The 16,165-nt window shown below is 37.1% G+C and overlaps 1 pseudogene; it reads right to left on the bottom strand.

The window, feature by feature from the left end:
• Positions 1 to 1,535: 1,535 nt before the first annotated feature.
• Positions 1,536 to 2,140, bottom strand: LOC101048481 (protein phosphatase inhibitor 2 pseudogene; annotated as a pseudogene).
• Positions 2,141 to 16,165: the final 14,025 nt, after the last annotated feature.

Below are 16,165 nucleotides of genomic sequence, written 5' to 3'. Positions count from 1 at the left end.
TTACTTCTGTCTGTACATTCAGTAATAATCATATCGCTGGTTACACACAATTTTCTCCTCATTAAAAAAACAAAACAAAACAAAACAAAACAAAACAAAACAAAAAATCCTCAGTTGTTTTCTTAAGTCTAAGTAAGCCAAACAAATAATAGCAATTTAATTTGCAAGCTGTAAATCAGAGAGGTATTGAAATTCAGCAGTTAAACTGTATTTCCTGCTTACAGTACTACTGCTACTCAATCTATTTTGTTCATTTATTAGAAGAATTAATAGGCATTGATGGTCGAAATAAGAATTTTATTATTGCAGCAAATGACAGAAGTAAAAGAGAAAGAGTTCCTAATGTCGTGACAACCTTAATGAGCCTTTAAAAGGTACAGGATTTTTGTGCATATGTGTGGAAAGGAGTAGGAAATAAAAGCAGGGGGTTAAGACAGGTATTTAAAGGGAATTCTGAGATAGCTACATTAGAATATTTGTTTTTGGCTGGGCAGGGTGGCTCACACCTGTAACCCCAGCACTTTGGGAGGCCAAGGCAGGCGGATCATGAGGTCAGGAGATCGAGACCATCCTGGCCAACATGGCGAAACCCCGTCTCTACTAAAAAATACAAAAATTAGCTGGGCATGGTGGCGCGTGCCTGTCGTCCCACCTACTTGGGAGGCTGAGGCAGGAGAATCGCTTGAACCCGGGAGGTGGAGGTTGTAGTGAGCCGAGATCATGCCACTGCACTCCAGCCTGGTGCCTGGCCACAGAGAGAGACTCCGTCTCAAAAAAAAAGAAAAAGAAAAGAATATTTATTTTTTTTAAAACTGCTCTGAAGTCTGTCCAGTGTACCAAAAACATAACCACACCCCAACAAAAAAACCCCAAAAACCCCCAATACCAGAGCAGACTTTAGTGCAAGTTTGATCTGAAAATTTATTTGTGGGGAAAAAAGCTAGTTTTTATGAGAAGAAGTTCAGTCCTTTCCTTGTAAATACAAAGAAACAACAGGAATTTTTAAAGGTGGTAGGCCAGAAAATGCAACAGTAACTCTTATAATCCTTTTCAATTAAACAGACATATCTAGTTGAAGACAAGTGTTAAAATACCATTCAGTCTGAATATTTATCAGTCTATATATCATGCTGTTCAATTGGCTTTTGATTAAAACAACAACTACAACAAACTTTGTAAGAGCTACCACTACATTTAGAGTGATGAAAATGAGTTCCCCTTAAAGATACTGTTTAACCTCTAAAGCATAAAAAGCTGTATAATACCTTATACATATTAACCAGTATTTTTACAAAAGTAATGCAGTTTTCGATTGATGATATTACACTGTATTTGTGGTAAAGTACTAGGCACAAGAATATATAAATATCAATTAGGAATTTTCGGTCTAAGCATCTAAGGTTATCATTTAATTCTTGGCAATATATAATAACTGGCATGCATTTTGGTACTTAAGTCATGAATTGTGGAGAGCAAGAAGTAATGTGTTATAGTAACAGTTTATATTTAACAAGCAATTGCAGTGTTGAACAAATCTATGAACTTCGTGATTTGTTTTGTCGTTGGTCACTTGCGGTAGATCCTTGATTTGATTCTTGCATATTCATGCTTTCTCCATCTGCAGTCTTGTTTCTTCATCTTCCTCATCATCATGTAGGTCTTTTGACATTAATTGTCTAGCTAGTTTGATATTGAGTCCTTCATTGTAGTGAAGCTTTCTTTTCGTTTCAAATTGTCGCCTTTTTTCTCGTTCCTCAGCTGAGAGGTCACTATCCTCCTCCCCACTGCTGTCTTGTTCCTGAACCAGACACTTGGGCTCTGAGCCTTGCGCTGCAGCTAATTTCTTAGCTAAGATATCTGGTGCCACGGCTTCAGTGGTTTCCGCGTCACTGCATGCGTCTTCTTCAGCACCCATCAAACCATGGTAAGGAGTGTTTGGTTCATCTATTTTCACTAAACCACAGTCTTTGTCTGCTGGATGATAGGTCTCCAGGATGCTCATTTCATCCCGCTTCTGGGATTGTTTGCTCAGCTCCTCGCGGACACTCGCGCAGGACTGTTCTGACGCCACCACCGTGGAGGAAGTCCTGGATATCTTGTTCTTCAGGATTCCCTTGATGGGCCGGTGCGAGGCCGCCATGGCCTGGTGCTCGGGCTGTCGGCTCAGGGTCGCTGCTTGGCTTGGGGCCGCACCTGCTGTCTCCTAAATGCAGCTGGAGCGGTTGTCACGACACAAAGACCCTGACGCCAGAGCCCACGCCGAACGGGTGGGTGGCGGATCCTCGCGCGCCCTTAGCCACAGGCACTTGACCCGCGGCTTGTGGGGAGATGCAGGCCAAAAGATTTTAAAGGGTATATCAGAAAGGAGTAGTTCAGTTGTGCTGCAGTAATAAGCAGCCACAAATCAGCGACTGGCCGTACAGTTTCTTCTGTTTTTAAAATGACTCTCCATTTCTCTCATAGCCAGCAGGAGGTTTGTTGCAGCTACTTAGGTATCCGGGCTGCAGAGACTCTGACTTTCCATGGCTTTTATGACCTAGGTGCTGGAGACAATGCTGTAGTCTGTCTGTTTGCTCTTAAGAGCTTCTGCCTAGAAGTGTTACTTATTATTTCAACTCATGTTTCACGATGAACGCAAGTAACATGTCCACACCTAATTTCAAAGGACAGGGGAACTAGATCCTACCATGTGCTCAGAAAGAGAAGAAGCTAAAATTTTAATTTCGTTTAATATTTATTTTTACATTTTTTATTTTGTAGAGCAGGCGTTTTGCCATGTTGCCCAGGCTGGTCTCAAACTCCAGAGCTCAAGTGATCTGCCTGCTTTGGCCTCCCACAGTGCTGAGATTACACATGTGAGCTACTATGCTTGGTCTCTGAATTTTTCTAAACAGAAGTAATCACCACCACAAAGGATAGTTTTTACTTTGGCTATGAATGAAGATCCACAAACAGGGCAGAATGCCTAAGCATAGAAATCCCTGGCAACTTGGTACTCCCCTTCTGTTGATATGCCTCCTTTCTTCAGGAAAACAATGTCCCTGGTCAAGTACATGACAACATCTAAGGTTGTTCTACTTATGCCCCTTGAGCATTTATTTTTTAAGTAGCTTCCTTGATTACATACTGAGTAAAAATTCTTTTTCTTTGAATGAGAAAAAAAAAAAAAGTGTTGGAAGAAGGCAGGAAAAGAGACCAAGAGCAACAAAAAACAGATGGAAATAATAGAAAAGCAATAACAAAATGGCTAATTTAGACTCAACCTTCTCAATCATTACTTTTTATGTATCTATATAAAACTTCAATTAAAAGGCAGAGGTTTTCAGACTGACTATAAAAGGCCAAGCCAAATCTATGCGGTCTGTAAGAGAAAGCTGAGAAGAGCAGAAATCAATGCAAAAGGAAACAAACACGTGATGAAGAAAATTAAGGAAGTTGAATGTTGATTCTGTGACACTTATCTTGGCTACCTTGGTGGGCCTAAATTCTGGGTTTTTTTTTGTTTTTGTTTTTGTTTTTGTTTTTGTTTTTTTTTTGCCTTTTCAGGCTTATGGTGTTGCCTACAAGTATTACTGACTTCTCTGCCACTTAGTGGTCACTCACTGACCAGCTTCTCAGACTCTTTTTATGTGCCATGAATCAAAAAATATTTTGAGAAGAAAAGCAATATGCAGATAAATAGGTATACCTTAAGTACATCCTTTCTCTTTCAAAATCTGGACACTTTAATCTTTGGAGTAGCTCAGGTACTCTCTAATACCTTGAAAATGATTTAAAATAAATTTGTAAGTATTCACAGTGGAAATAATGTTATTCTGCTGCAAGCCACTCCATTACAGCCGGAAGAGAAAATTATCTGTAAATGATTATTGACTAGCACTGATTAATATCCATGGATTTGGCCTTGTTGTGAAAGTATTTTGCATCCTCTAAATGCAGATATATTTATGAATTATTTATAATAGTATTAGTAGTAGCAGTAGTGGTGGTGGTGGTGGTGGTAGTAGTAATAGCATCTGCAATTTAACTTAGTTTTGGATCTATAATTCATTGCTTAAAATATTTAAGAAATTTAGTTTTACAACTATAGTTTTAAAAATACAGTCATTCACATCCAGGCAATATAATCAAAGGAAGTAGAAATTGCCAAAACCCTGATAGTGAAAACTTGAAATGGTTGCTATAATTAATTCACATTTCTATCTCTTAGACAGTGACTACCTACCTATAAAAATGTCTGTCTGATTTTCAAGAACTGGTGACTATCAGCAAAATATAATTCAAATAAGACAAAAATTAAGCTATACATTGAATCATAGGAAATTTAATATTTTTGAAATGCTTCAAAGTTATGCTCATAATCCTAAAGCTGCTATATATATATATCAAAAACCCAACAAGCATGAATTTTGAAAGGCAGTGTGTCTCCTCCATAATGTTAAAAGTCTTTTAGAATAATTCTTTGTCTCTGTAAGTAAAAAAAAAATTAGCAAAAGGAAAGAATGATAAATTATTATGTGATATGTATGCTGTTGTTGGTTAATGAAAAAAAGCAGCCCACAAGAAACAAAAAATGCACATTTTTTTTTCTCCAAAAGCCTGTTATTAAATTGGTAATGCAGCTTCTACTTGATGGTATCATCAAATCGAGGAAACAATATATTTTTGTATTAGAGTAAGAAAGCACAGATTTTTCTCATAGCTTTAATTTTCCAGCATTTTACCTGCAATCATTTTATTCTCAACTCACGTACAACTGTTTGGTCTGTTGGGTGGTTGATTGGAGGGGCTCTGTGACCGCCCCCCTCTCGTCCCAACTGCCTTCTGTGTGCCTTAGCAAGTGATGTATCGAAAGGGCTTTTTGAGAGTTAATAGTTGATGCTTCTCTTGATTTGCTTCTTTTTGCTGATGTTGTGACCAAATCTTTCAGACACTTGTTTTTATGCTTTTAAATGCAAATTCCAGTCTGTGGGAGAGAACACATTTTGAAAAATCTTGCCCCTTGCTTTGTGATTTACATATTAGAATGACTCATGATTTGCATTTCAGATGATTGCCGATCCTGATATGCTCTGAACATTTCCTAATTAAAATGGATGACTTTTACTTCTGGAGTTTTGCTGGGGTTTTCAATATATCCAATTAACTTTTACCTCTGAAGCCAAAATCACAATAAGCAGAACAGTGCTCTGGATACTATGTCTGGGCTGCTTCAAACTATTCAGAGATTATTTAGGAAGATATATTTTGCTTGATCATGATTTTTCTAGATTTGGCAGGATTTAGAACTGTGTAACAATTTTCAGATTACATGCCTTTTCTTGAAGTAGTTTTGAGTAGAGATACTTTTCAGTATTGCATTTTTGGCCATTAATTAAGCCCCATCAATGAATGTCAGCATTGAAATAATATTAAAAGTTGATCATTTTTAGGTTGAAATTATAGTCATTTTTGGTTGAATTTATAGGTTGAGACTATAGTCCAAGGTCACATTGAATACGTCACCTGCATAAACACTTCATCACCTCCTTTGGAAGAGGAGGCCGTCACCCTATCCCTCCCTCATGCATTTTATCATTTTATTTATATGAATATTTAGAAATATTCACTGGCAAATGGCCTAGAAAGTGAGGTCCCTAGAACATCAGTATTAACATTTCCAACAAGGGAAAAGTCATTCTCATCCTCTTTGAGTATGTGACTGACTAGAGAGTGTACTTGAAGGTAGACAATATCCAGAAAAGCATTGAAGACTATGCTTTAGGCACCTCTTTGATGCTACTTCTGCTCTTTTCAGACTCAGGTGTTTCCGAGGACTTTGGACCCTTGTTCCTGGCTCACCCACTACTGATTGCTCCTAGGTAGCCATATAATTTGCCATAGAATTCAGAAGTGGTTTTAGAGAAAAGGTAGGTGCTTTTAACAACTACAGCACAGCCACAGACCTAAACTGGGACTCTGTCTGTAAAGCAGAACCTGTGGCCATCCAAATCTGCAGCCACCGTGTAATAGAGACTTCCGTTTGCCCACCTGCAACTGTTATTAGTGCTTCTTTGTTGACTCTGAAGTTTAGTAAGAACAGCAGTCTCAGCGTGGTGCTGTCTTGGTCTGTCACTGCTGCTATCACAAAATACCTGAGACCGAATAATCTATAAATAACAGGAATTTATTTCTCACAGATCTGGAGGCTAGAAGTCCAAAATCAAGACGCTGGCAGGTTTTGTGTCTGGTGAGGGTCTGGTCTCTGCTTCCAAGATGGTGCCTTGAATGCTGAGTCCTCACATGGTGATAGGTGAAAGGGCAAAAGGGCCCTAACTAGTTCTCTTCAGCTTCTTAATAAAAGCACAAATCCATTCATGTGGGAGGGGTCCTTATGGCCTAATTACTTCCCAGAAGCCACATCTTTTAATATTGTTGCATTGGGGGTTAAGTGTCAACATGCATTTTGGACAAAACACAAACCAACATTCATACCAAAGCAGTGCCCATGCATGTGCAACTTGGAACATGCAACTCAAAAGACAGTTAAAAAAAAGGAACAGTCAGGCTTGCTTGATGTGAAGTGGTAGCCAGCCCAGGGATGCACTCTTGCATTGTCTCTCCTCATTTCCTTGTTTTCTTTCTCTAACTCCTGATCCATGAGATCACACTGCTTAATCAAGCAATACCACATAGGCTTATGCCTCAGGTTCTGCTCTTTGAGTAACCAGCCTAAGAATATTAGGATGAGTTACATCCATAAAAACAGATTTAGCACTGTTTTAGATGAATACTTCGAATCCATTTCAGCTGGTTCCTTAGGAAAATAGCTACTAGCTCTTGGCAATAGGCAGCTGTGAAATTCAGAGGTCAGGGGCATAGGCAGAAGAAAATATAAATACAACAATTAGCAAAGGCTCTTGACCTCAGAACTCAGTGGCAGCAGGCTGGAAAAAAGTTCTAACGAAAGTAAAATCTGAGAAAGTGTTTGTCCACCTTGAAGGAAAAATTGTGAAATATAGTGTGAAAATGACATAACACAGTAAAGCAAAGCAAAAGAGGTGGCCCAAATGGAGAACTGCATAGAAACAAAATTTTGCAGGAAGCAGTTGCATGAGGAGGCTGAGGAGCACAGAATGAATGTGTGCTTTGTGTAAAGCAACAAATTTGGAATCTTACACTGGCTTCACTCCTCCTACAAAAATCTTTTGCAGATAGCTGGCTCAGAAACACCCAGTCATATGAATGATATTTTAGAAAAGGGACTAGAAACTTTTATATACAACATCTATACAAAGATGCTACTGAAAAAGGAAGAAAAGAACAGCAAAGAGCACCCGAAGAAGAAGAGTATTCCCCGGAAAATTATTGATAGGGGGAAGAGCAAATTTACAAAAAATAAAATTTTCATTAATTTTAAAGGAATGCAATTTAAAAAGTATACAATGAGGAAGGAGTGGAAACTTGAGGAAGAGGTGCAACATAGCAAGACACTATTAGACACAGCCTGACAGAACTCTGAATAGAAATAAAATAAAATAGCAAACCATCACCAAATACATGCTAAAGAAAAGAAATTAAGTAAAAGGGAGAGTAGAAATTAGAAACATCCCCCACGAAAAAAAGAAAAGAAAGAGAAAAGAAAAGTGTTAAAAATATTGCAGCAACCAGAGGGAGAGAAAAGTAGTCCAAATAACTTTTTATACTTTATTTTAACAAATGACACATAATATTTTTACATGTTTATAGAGTACATGTGATACTTTGCTACCTGCATAAAGTATGTAATGATCAAGTCAGGATATTTAGGATTTCCATCATCTCGAGTACTTGTTATTTCTATGTGTTGGGAACACTTCAAGCCCTCTCTTTTAGTTAGTTTGAAATATACAACATATTTTTGTTAACTATAGTCAATCTACTCTGCTATTGAACACTAAAACTTCTTCCATCTAACTGTGTGTCTGTACCTGTTAACCAGCCTCTCTCTATCCCTCTCCCTGCCACCCACACATTCTTCCCAGCCTCTGGTTTCATTCTACTCTCTACCTTCATGGGATCAACATTTTTAGTTCCCACATATGAATGAGAATATGTGATGTTTTTCTTTTTGTGCCTGGCTTATTTCATTTAACATAATGACCTCCAGTTCAATCTGTGTTGCTGCAAATGACATAATTTCATTCTTTTTAATGACCGGCTAGTATTCTGTTGTGTATACATACCACTTTTTATTAGCCATTCATCTGCTGACAGACAATTAGGTGAATTCCATATCTTTGCAATTGTGAATAGTGCTTCAATTAATATGTGAGTACAGGTATCTCTTTTATATATTAATCTCCTTTCCTTTGGATAAATAGCCAGTAGCAAGATTGCTGGATGGTATGGTAATTCTATTTTTAGTTTTTTTGAAAAACCTCCATACTGTTTTCCATATTGGCTACACTAATTTACATTTCCACCAATAAGAATTCTCTTTTCTTTACATCTTCACCAGCATCTGTTATTTCTTGTCATTTTACTAATAGCCATTCTAATCGGGATAAGAGGACATCTCTCTGTGGTTTTGATTTGCATTTCCCTGATGATTAGTAATGTTGAGCATTTTAAAGATACTTATTGGCAATTTATATGTCTTTTGAGAAATGTCTATTCATGTCCTTTACCCACTTTGTAATCAGTTGCATCTAATCAGATTATTATTATTTTCTCCTGTTGAGTTTTTTTGAGTTCTGTATTAGTCTATTTTCATACTGCTATAAAGAAATACTCATGACTGGGTAATTTTATAAAGCAAGAGATTTAACAAACTCACATTTCACATGGCTGGGGAGGTAGAAGGTGAAGGAGGAGCAATCATATTGGGAGGTGAAGGAGCAAAAGCATGTATTATATGGCAGCAGGCAAGAGAGCTTGTGCGGGGGAACTGTTCTTTATTAAATCATCACATTTCCTTAGACTTACTCACTATCACAAGAAAAGGATGAGCAAAACCTGCCCCCATAATTCAGTAACTTCCCACTGCATCCCTCCTGTGACATGTGGGAATTATGAGAGCTACAATTCAAGATGAGATTTGGCTGGGGACACAGCTTTACTATATCAAGTTCCTTGTATATTCTGGATATTGGTTCCCTGTGGGATGAATAGTTTGTGAATTTTCTCCCATGTGGCAGGTCATTTCTTCATTCTGTTGATTCTTTCTTTTGCTATGAAGAAGCTTTTTAGTTTAATATAGTCTCATTTATCTATTTTTGTTTTTATTGACTGTACCTTTGAGGTTATAATCCTAAAATCTTTGCCTAGACCAGTGTCCTAAAGTGTTCCCCCTAAGTTTTCTTCTAGTGGTTTTATAGTTTCAGGTCTTGTATTTAAATTCTTTAATCCATTTTGAATTGATTTGTATACAATGTGAGAAATAGCAGGCCAATTTTATTCTTCTGCAAATGGCTATCCAATTTTCCGAGCACCATTTATAGCGGAGGGTATCCTTTCCCCAACATATGCTCTTGACACCTTTGTCAAAACTCAGTGGGCTATAAATATGTAGATTTATTTCTGAGTTCTCTATTTTGTTCCATTGGTCTATGTGTCTGTTTTTATACCAATAGCATGATGTTCTGGTTACTATAGCCTTGCAGTCTATTTTGAAGTCATGTAATGTGATGCCTCTAGCTTTGTTCATCAGTTCTCAGGACCGCTTTGGTTATCTGGGCTGGGCATTTTGTGTGTGTGTGTGTGGGGTGATCCATACACATTTTAGGATTTTTTTTTTTGTTGCTATTTTGCAAACAATGCCATTGGTATTTTGACAGGGATTGCATTGAATCTATAGAATATTTTGATCATTATGTTCATTTTAATGATTTTATGATATTAATTTTTGTGATCCATGAGCATGCAATGCATTTCTATTTGTTTATATTCTCTTTAATTTATTTAATCAGTGTGTTGAAGTTTTCCCTGTATAGGTCTTTTACCTCCTTTGTTAACTTACAATTTATATGTATATACAAATTACAAATATTATAGATATAAAATAGCTAGAAATTTGTAGCATTTCTATACATTAATAACAAACTAGCAAAAATGAAATAAAGAATCTCATTTAAAATATCTACTATATATATGTTTAAAATATATTTAACATATTATTGAAGTTTTTTTTTACAATATCTGGTAAATTTCTCACTTATATGTTAAATTTTTTAAAAATTTGTATTGCTTTTCTGAATTGTTCTGTATCTCACTGAGCTTATTTGAATTCTTTTTTTTAGGATTTTATAAATTTCTTTCATTCATATATATATATATATATATATATATATATATATATATTTGTTGAGATTTTTTTTTTTTTTTTTTTTTTTTTGCCTAATATGTGATCTATCCTGGAGAATGTTCCATGTGCTGATGAGAAGAATGTGTATTCTGTAGTTGTTTGATGAAATGTTCTATAAATGTCTGCTAAGTTTACTTTATTTAAAGTGAAATTTTAATGCAACTGTAGCTATTGGATGAAATGTTCTGTAAATGTCTGTTAGGTCTTCTTGATTTAAAGTGAAATTTTAATGCAATTGTTTCTGTTAATTTTCTGTCTAGATAATCCGTCTAATGCTGAGAATGGAGTGTTGAAGTCTTTAACTATTGTTGTATTGGAATGTATCTTCCCCTTTAGATACAACATTTGCTTTATATATTTGGGCCTCTGGTATTGGATGCATATATGTTTATGACCATTTTATCTTTTTGCCAAATTTATCACTTTATCCTTATGTAATAGCATTCTTTTTTTTCTGTTTTCAATTTAAGTCTGTTTTATCTAATATAACCATAGCTACTGCTTGTTTTTTTTGTTTCCATTGTCATGGAATGCCTTTTTCCTTCTTTTCACTTTGAGCCTATATGTGTCTTTATAGGTGAGATGAGTTTCTTGTAGATGGCATATAGTTGAGTCATGCCATTTTCTATCCACCAGCCAATCTATATCTTTTAGGTGAAAAGTTTAGTTTATTTAAAGTTATTGTTGACATATGACATATTTCCGTCATTTTATTAATTGGTTTCTTGTTTTATATATCCTTTGTTTCTTTCTTTCTCATTGTTTATTATTGCAGTTTGGTGGTTTTCTGTGGTGGTAACATTTGAGTTATTTTCTTCCTCATTTGTGCATTTGCTATCTCAGGGTATTTTTTTTTTCTCACTTTTGTGTGTTTTTGTGATGATAGAGTCCATTTGTTTCCAGATGTAGGACTCTGTTAAGCACGTACTGTAGGTCCCATCTAGTGGTAATGAATTTCCTCAGCTTTTCCTTGTCTAGGAAGGACATTTATGAAAGACAACTTCACTGAGTATAGCATCTTTGGCTAATAGTTTTCTTTTTCTTTCAGCACTTAGAATATTCCATCTCATTCTCTCCTGGCCTATAAGGTTTCTGCTGAGAAATATTCTGTTATTCTGATGTAGATTCCCTGATAAGTGACTAGACTTCCTTTTTTTTTCTTTGCTGTTTTTAAAGTTCTTTTTTTGTCTTTCACTTTTGAGAATTTGACTACAATGTGCCATGGAGAAGATCTTTTTGCATTGTATCTATTTGGGGATCTCTTAGCTGCCTCTATCTGTTTAAATATCTGGTTAGACATGTGAAATCTTCAGCTATTATTTTGTGAAACAGATTTCCTATTTCTTTTGTTTTCTTTTTCCTTTTGAGACACCCAAAATTTGAATATTCAGTTGCTTTATGGTGTCCCATATTCTATGTAGGCTTGATTTTTTTTTCTTTCTTTTTTTTTTTTTTTTCTGACTGGGTTATTTTAAAAGCCCTGTCTTTAAGTTCTGTAATTATTTATTCTGTTTGATCTAGTCTGTTGTTGATAATTTTGAATGTATTTGATATTTTATTCAGCTAGTTCTGAAATTCCCAAATTTCTGTTTGGTTCTTTTTCACATTACCTATCTCCTTAGTAAATTTCTCTTTTATATAATAAATTATTTTTCTGATTTTTTGGTTTTGTTTTTCTGAGTTGTCTTGTATATCACTGAGCTTATTTAATATCATTAATTTGAATTCTTTTTCCAGGGTTTCATAAATTTATTTCACATTGAAATCTGTTGCTAGAGAATTACTGTATACCTTTGGAGGTGTCCCATTTCCTTGCATTTTCATGTTTCTTGTGTCCTTATGTTGATATCTGCACATCTGATATAACAGTCTCTTCTTCCAGATTTTTGAATTTGCTTTTGTACGGGAGGAATTTTTTCTGAATATGTATCTATGGTGTTGATTGTGTAGGGCACTTTGGCTATGATTCTGGATTTGTGCAGTAGTGGCAACTACATATGATTTTTTTTTTGGCTGTAAACAACATCCATGTTGTCTGTGATTTCCTCAGTGTCTTTTTGGTACCAAGGAAATTGTTGGTAGAGGCTATGGTGAAGTTTTGTTGGGTACTGGTACATCAGGTGGTCTAAACCTCAGGTCCCAGTGGTTGCAGCGGCAGCCTAAGCACTGGTTGGGCCTGAAGGTAGTGTGTACTGGAATTGGTGTTCGCAGGTTCAGGTGGGCCAATTCTTGGGCTTTCTCAGGTGCCAAAAGTTGTAGTGGTGGGCTGGGCAGGTGGGCAGGTCCCCAGACCCCTGGGCACTGAACATGATGTGGCCAAGGCTGTCACAGTGGGGGGCAATCTCCTGACTCCCAAGTGATTTGTTCTGGTGTTGGCAGTGGCAGTAAAGGGCTGTGTAGGCCAATCTGAAGGCCCACAGGTGACATGTGTTGGTGAGTGACAGGTGGTGTGTTAGTCGCAGGTTGGGTGGGCACATCCTCATGACCCTGGGAAGAGTGGTTAACAGCAGTGGTGGCAGATGGTACACAGTGATCCCTAGGATCTCGGATTATATGCTTGTGTGCTGAGGAGGAAGGGTGAGTAGAGCTAGGCTGGGCAGGCCTGTCCTGAAGCACCCTCACTGATTTGTGTGGGACTGGCTGTGGTAGGCAGAGACAGGTTGATCCCCAGGTCCCTGTCAAATGCTTAGGTGAGGGCAATAGCATCTGCCCTGTGGCCTTACTGGAGAGGAGAGTGGAGCTGCTTTCAGTGGCAGCAGCTATAAGCAGAGAGCTAGCAGAACACATACTTTGACCCCGGTTGGTGGCTACAAGCAGAGTAGCCTTTCCTCAGGGCACATGTAAATGTGATATGGCCCCGTTAATGAGGGCAGTGGGGTCATTGCCAGAGACTTCTGCTTTAGACCTTGTGGCTACAACCAGCAGCAACACCCAGCACATGGGAGCTGTTGCTGGGGCACCAGGGATGTGGAGTTGCAAGGGCTTTTAGACCTTAGAGGAGGATGTAGTCTAGTAGGGACTGGGCTTTCAAATGGTGCCTTGCTATAGCAGCCCAGGCCTCCAGAGTGAGCCCTCTCTCAGGAGAAATGCCATTATGCAGTTTCCAGGCAGCTCCCTGCATAAATCTTGGACCCCTGTGGGTCACGGGACTCTCATGGCTGGAATTGCAGGACTCCATGGTGAGAATGTGGATGACTGTAGTCACTCATTTTTCCTTTCCCATGTTGGAAATCCTCTCCAGTCTCTCAGTCAGTCCCAGCCAGGCAGGCGGCCTCACTTCCCTCTCTTTCCTTTACTGTCATTTCTCTGTTGAATTCCAGCATTCCCTCTTAGTTGATCTACTCAAAGTGTGATTATTCGATTCAATATTTTGGTTCTTCTTTTTCCCAAATAACTTTGAACATAGTATTTTGACTATATACTTCAGATTAAAGATAAAAATAGTGTACACATATTGAATTTTAGTTAGTCACTCTGTTTTTCACAGTCATATGGGTAAGTAGTTCTGAAACAACTTCTGGGCATTTCAGGATTAAGCAAATAAACAAATTTTTTGAGGCTAATGGGTCTCTGGGTTCTCCCTTTTGGAGAACTGAGTTAACAAGTATATAGAGGGCTGACATTAAGATGAACCCTGTGGTATGAAGTGGAATTGGAGGTTTCTGTATAAATCCATAATTACACACATGTATATGTCATTCATATATTTCCTAGCCTTCTCTCCTGAGGGAGCCTGGGAGGAACATACCTCAGTACCAATGAACACCCAGATCTTGGGTTCTAAATCCTACTCTCTAATAAAATGTCTTGAAGAAATGGATCCCTTAGAGAAAAGACAGAACCAAGTGTTGTGACAAGTAAAATACAAGGTGAGTAATAGAATATCCTTTTGTACCAGGAAGTAAGAAAGTGATCAAAGAATGTTGGGATATGCCATAAGGACCCAGGCACCAACTTGCAAAGATCTTGTCACTGGTCAATGTGCAGGTTTGTTACATAGGTATATATGTGCCTTGGTGGTTTGCTGCACCTATTGACCTATCCTTAAAGTTCCCTCCCCTCAATCCCCAAATCTCAACAGGTCCTGGTGTGTGTTGTTTCCCTGTGTTCATGTGTTCTCAATGTTCGACTCTCACTTGTGAGTGAGGACAAACAGTGTTTGGTTTTCTGTTCCTGTGTTAGTTTGCTGAGGATGATGGCTTCCAGCTTCATTCATGTCCCTGTAAAGGACATAATCTCATTCCTTTTTATGGTGGCATAGCATTCCATAGTGTATATGTACCACACTTTTTTATACAGCATGTCACTAATGGGCACTTGGATTGGTTCCATGTCTTTGGTATTGTAAATAGTGCTGCAATAAACATAGGTGTGCATGTATCTTTATAGTAGAATAAATTTTATATTCCTATGGGTATATACCAATAATGTTATAGCTCAGTCAAATGATATTTTTACTTTGAGATCCTTGAGGAATTGCCATACTGTGTTTCACAATGATTGAACTAATTTACATTCCTACCAACAGTGTAAAAGTGTTCCTTTTTTCTCTGCAATATTGCAAGCATCTGTTGTTTTTTTAGTTTTTAATAATCATCATTCTGACTGGCGTAAGATGGGATCTCATTGTGACTTTGATTTGCTTTTCTCCAGTGATCAGTGATGTTGAGCCTTTTTCATATGTTTGTTGGCTGTGTAAATGTCTTCTTTCGAGAATGTCTGTTTGTATCCTTTGCCCACTTTTGATGGGGTTCTTTTCTTGTAAATATGTTTAAGTTCCTTGTCAATTCTGGATACTAGACTCTTGTTAGATGGGTAGATCACAAAAATTTTCTCTTATTCTGTAGGTTGCCTGTTCACTCTGTTGATATTTTTTTTTTGCTGTGCGGAAGCTCTTTAGTTTAATTAGATCCCATATTTTAGCTGTTGTTGCTATTGCTTTTGGTGTTTTTCTCATGAAGTCTTTGCTCATGCTTATATCCTGAATGGTACTGCCTAGGGTTTCTTTTAGGGTTTTTATGGTTTTGGGTTTTACATTTAAATCCGTAATCCATCTTGAGTAAATTTTTGTATAAGGTTTAAGAAAGAGATCCAGTTTCAGTTGTTTGCATAAGACTAGCCATTTTCCCCAGCACCATTTACTAAACAGGAGATCCTTTCCCCATTGCTTGTTTTTGTCAGGTTTGTCAAAGATTAGATGGTTGTAGATGTATGGTGTTATGTCTGAGGTATCTGTTCTGCTTTATTGGTCTATATGTCAGTTTTGGTACCAGTACCTTGCTGTTTCAGTTACTGTAGCCTTGTAGCATAGTTTGAAGTCAACACTGGTCAATTCTAGAACAATTTAAGCATGAAAATAAATAATGATAGAAAAGAATTATTATCCATGAAATAAAATGAGACTCCATCAATCCCTGATATAAATAAATTAGTAAAATGTCCTTCTTACTGTAGAAGAAAATAAAGAAATGAAGAAGAAATTATAGAATTAGGAAATCATCACAAAGCAGGCTATATAAAAATTGATTCAGGTCAAAATCTGTGAGTAAAATGTGAGACAATATAAGTATCTTGTTTTCATCAAAATTTCTCCCCTCAAAATACTCACTAATTACAAAAGGAAAAAAAAATCACTTTATGTCAGAGAAACCTTATAGGCATCATTTTCCCAACAGGATTAAAGTTACAAATCAAGATCCGGTATCTCTCGATACGATGCACTGAAAAGATCACATCATTTCTATGGTATTACACCATCCTTTGTATTATTTAGAGTGCAGTCCTTCTACTTACAAAGGAAAAGTTAACTGTAGAACAGCCTCAAAGGTGTTGAGTGTTTTT

This window comes from Saimiri boliviensis, chromosome 1 (genome assembly GCF_048565385.1).
Source record: "Saimiri boliviensis isolate mSaiBol1 chromosome 1, mSaiBol1.pri, whole genome shotgun sequence".
Taxonomy (NCBI): domain Eukaryota; kingdom Metazoa; phylum Chordata; class Mammalia; order Primates; family Cebidae; genus Saimiri; species Saimiri boliviensis.
The sequence above is the reverse complement of the archived record's forward strand: the minus strand, read 5'-3'. Positions and strand labels throughout refer to the sequence as shown.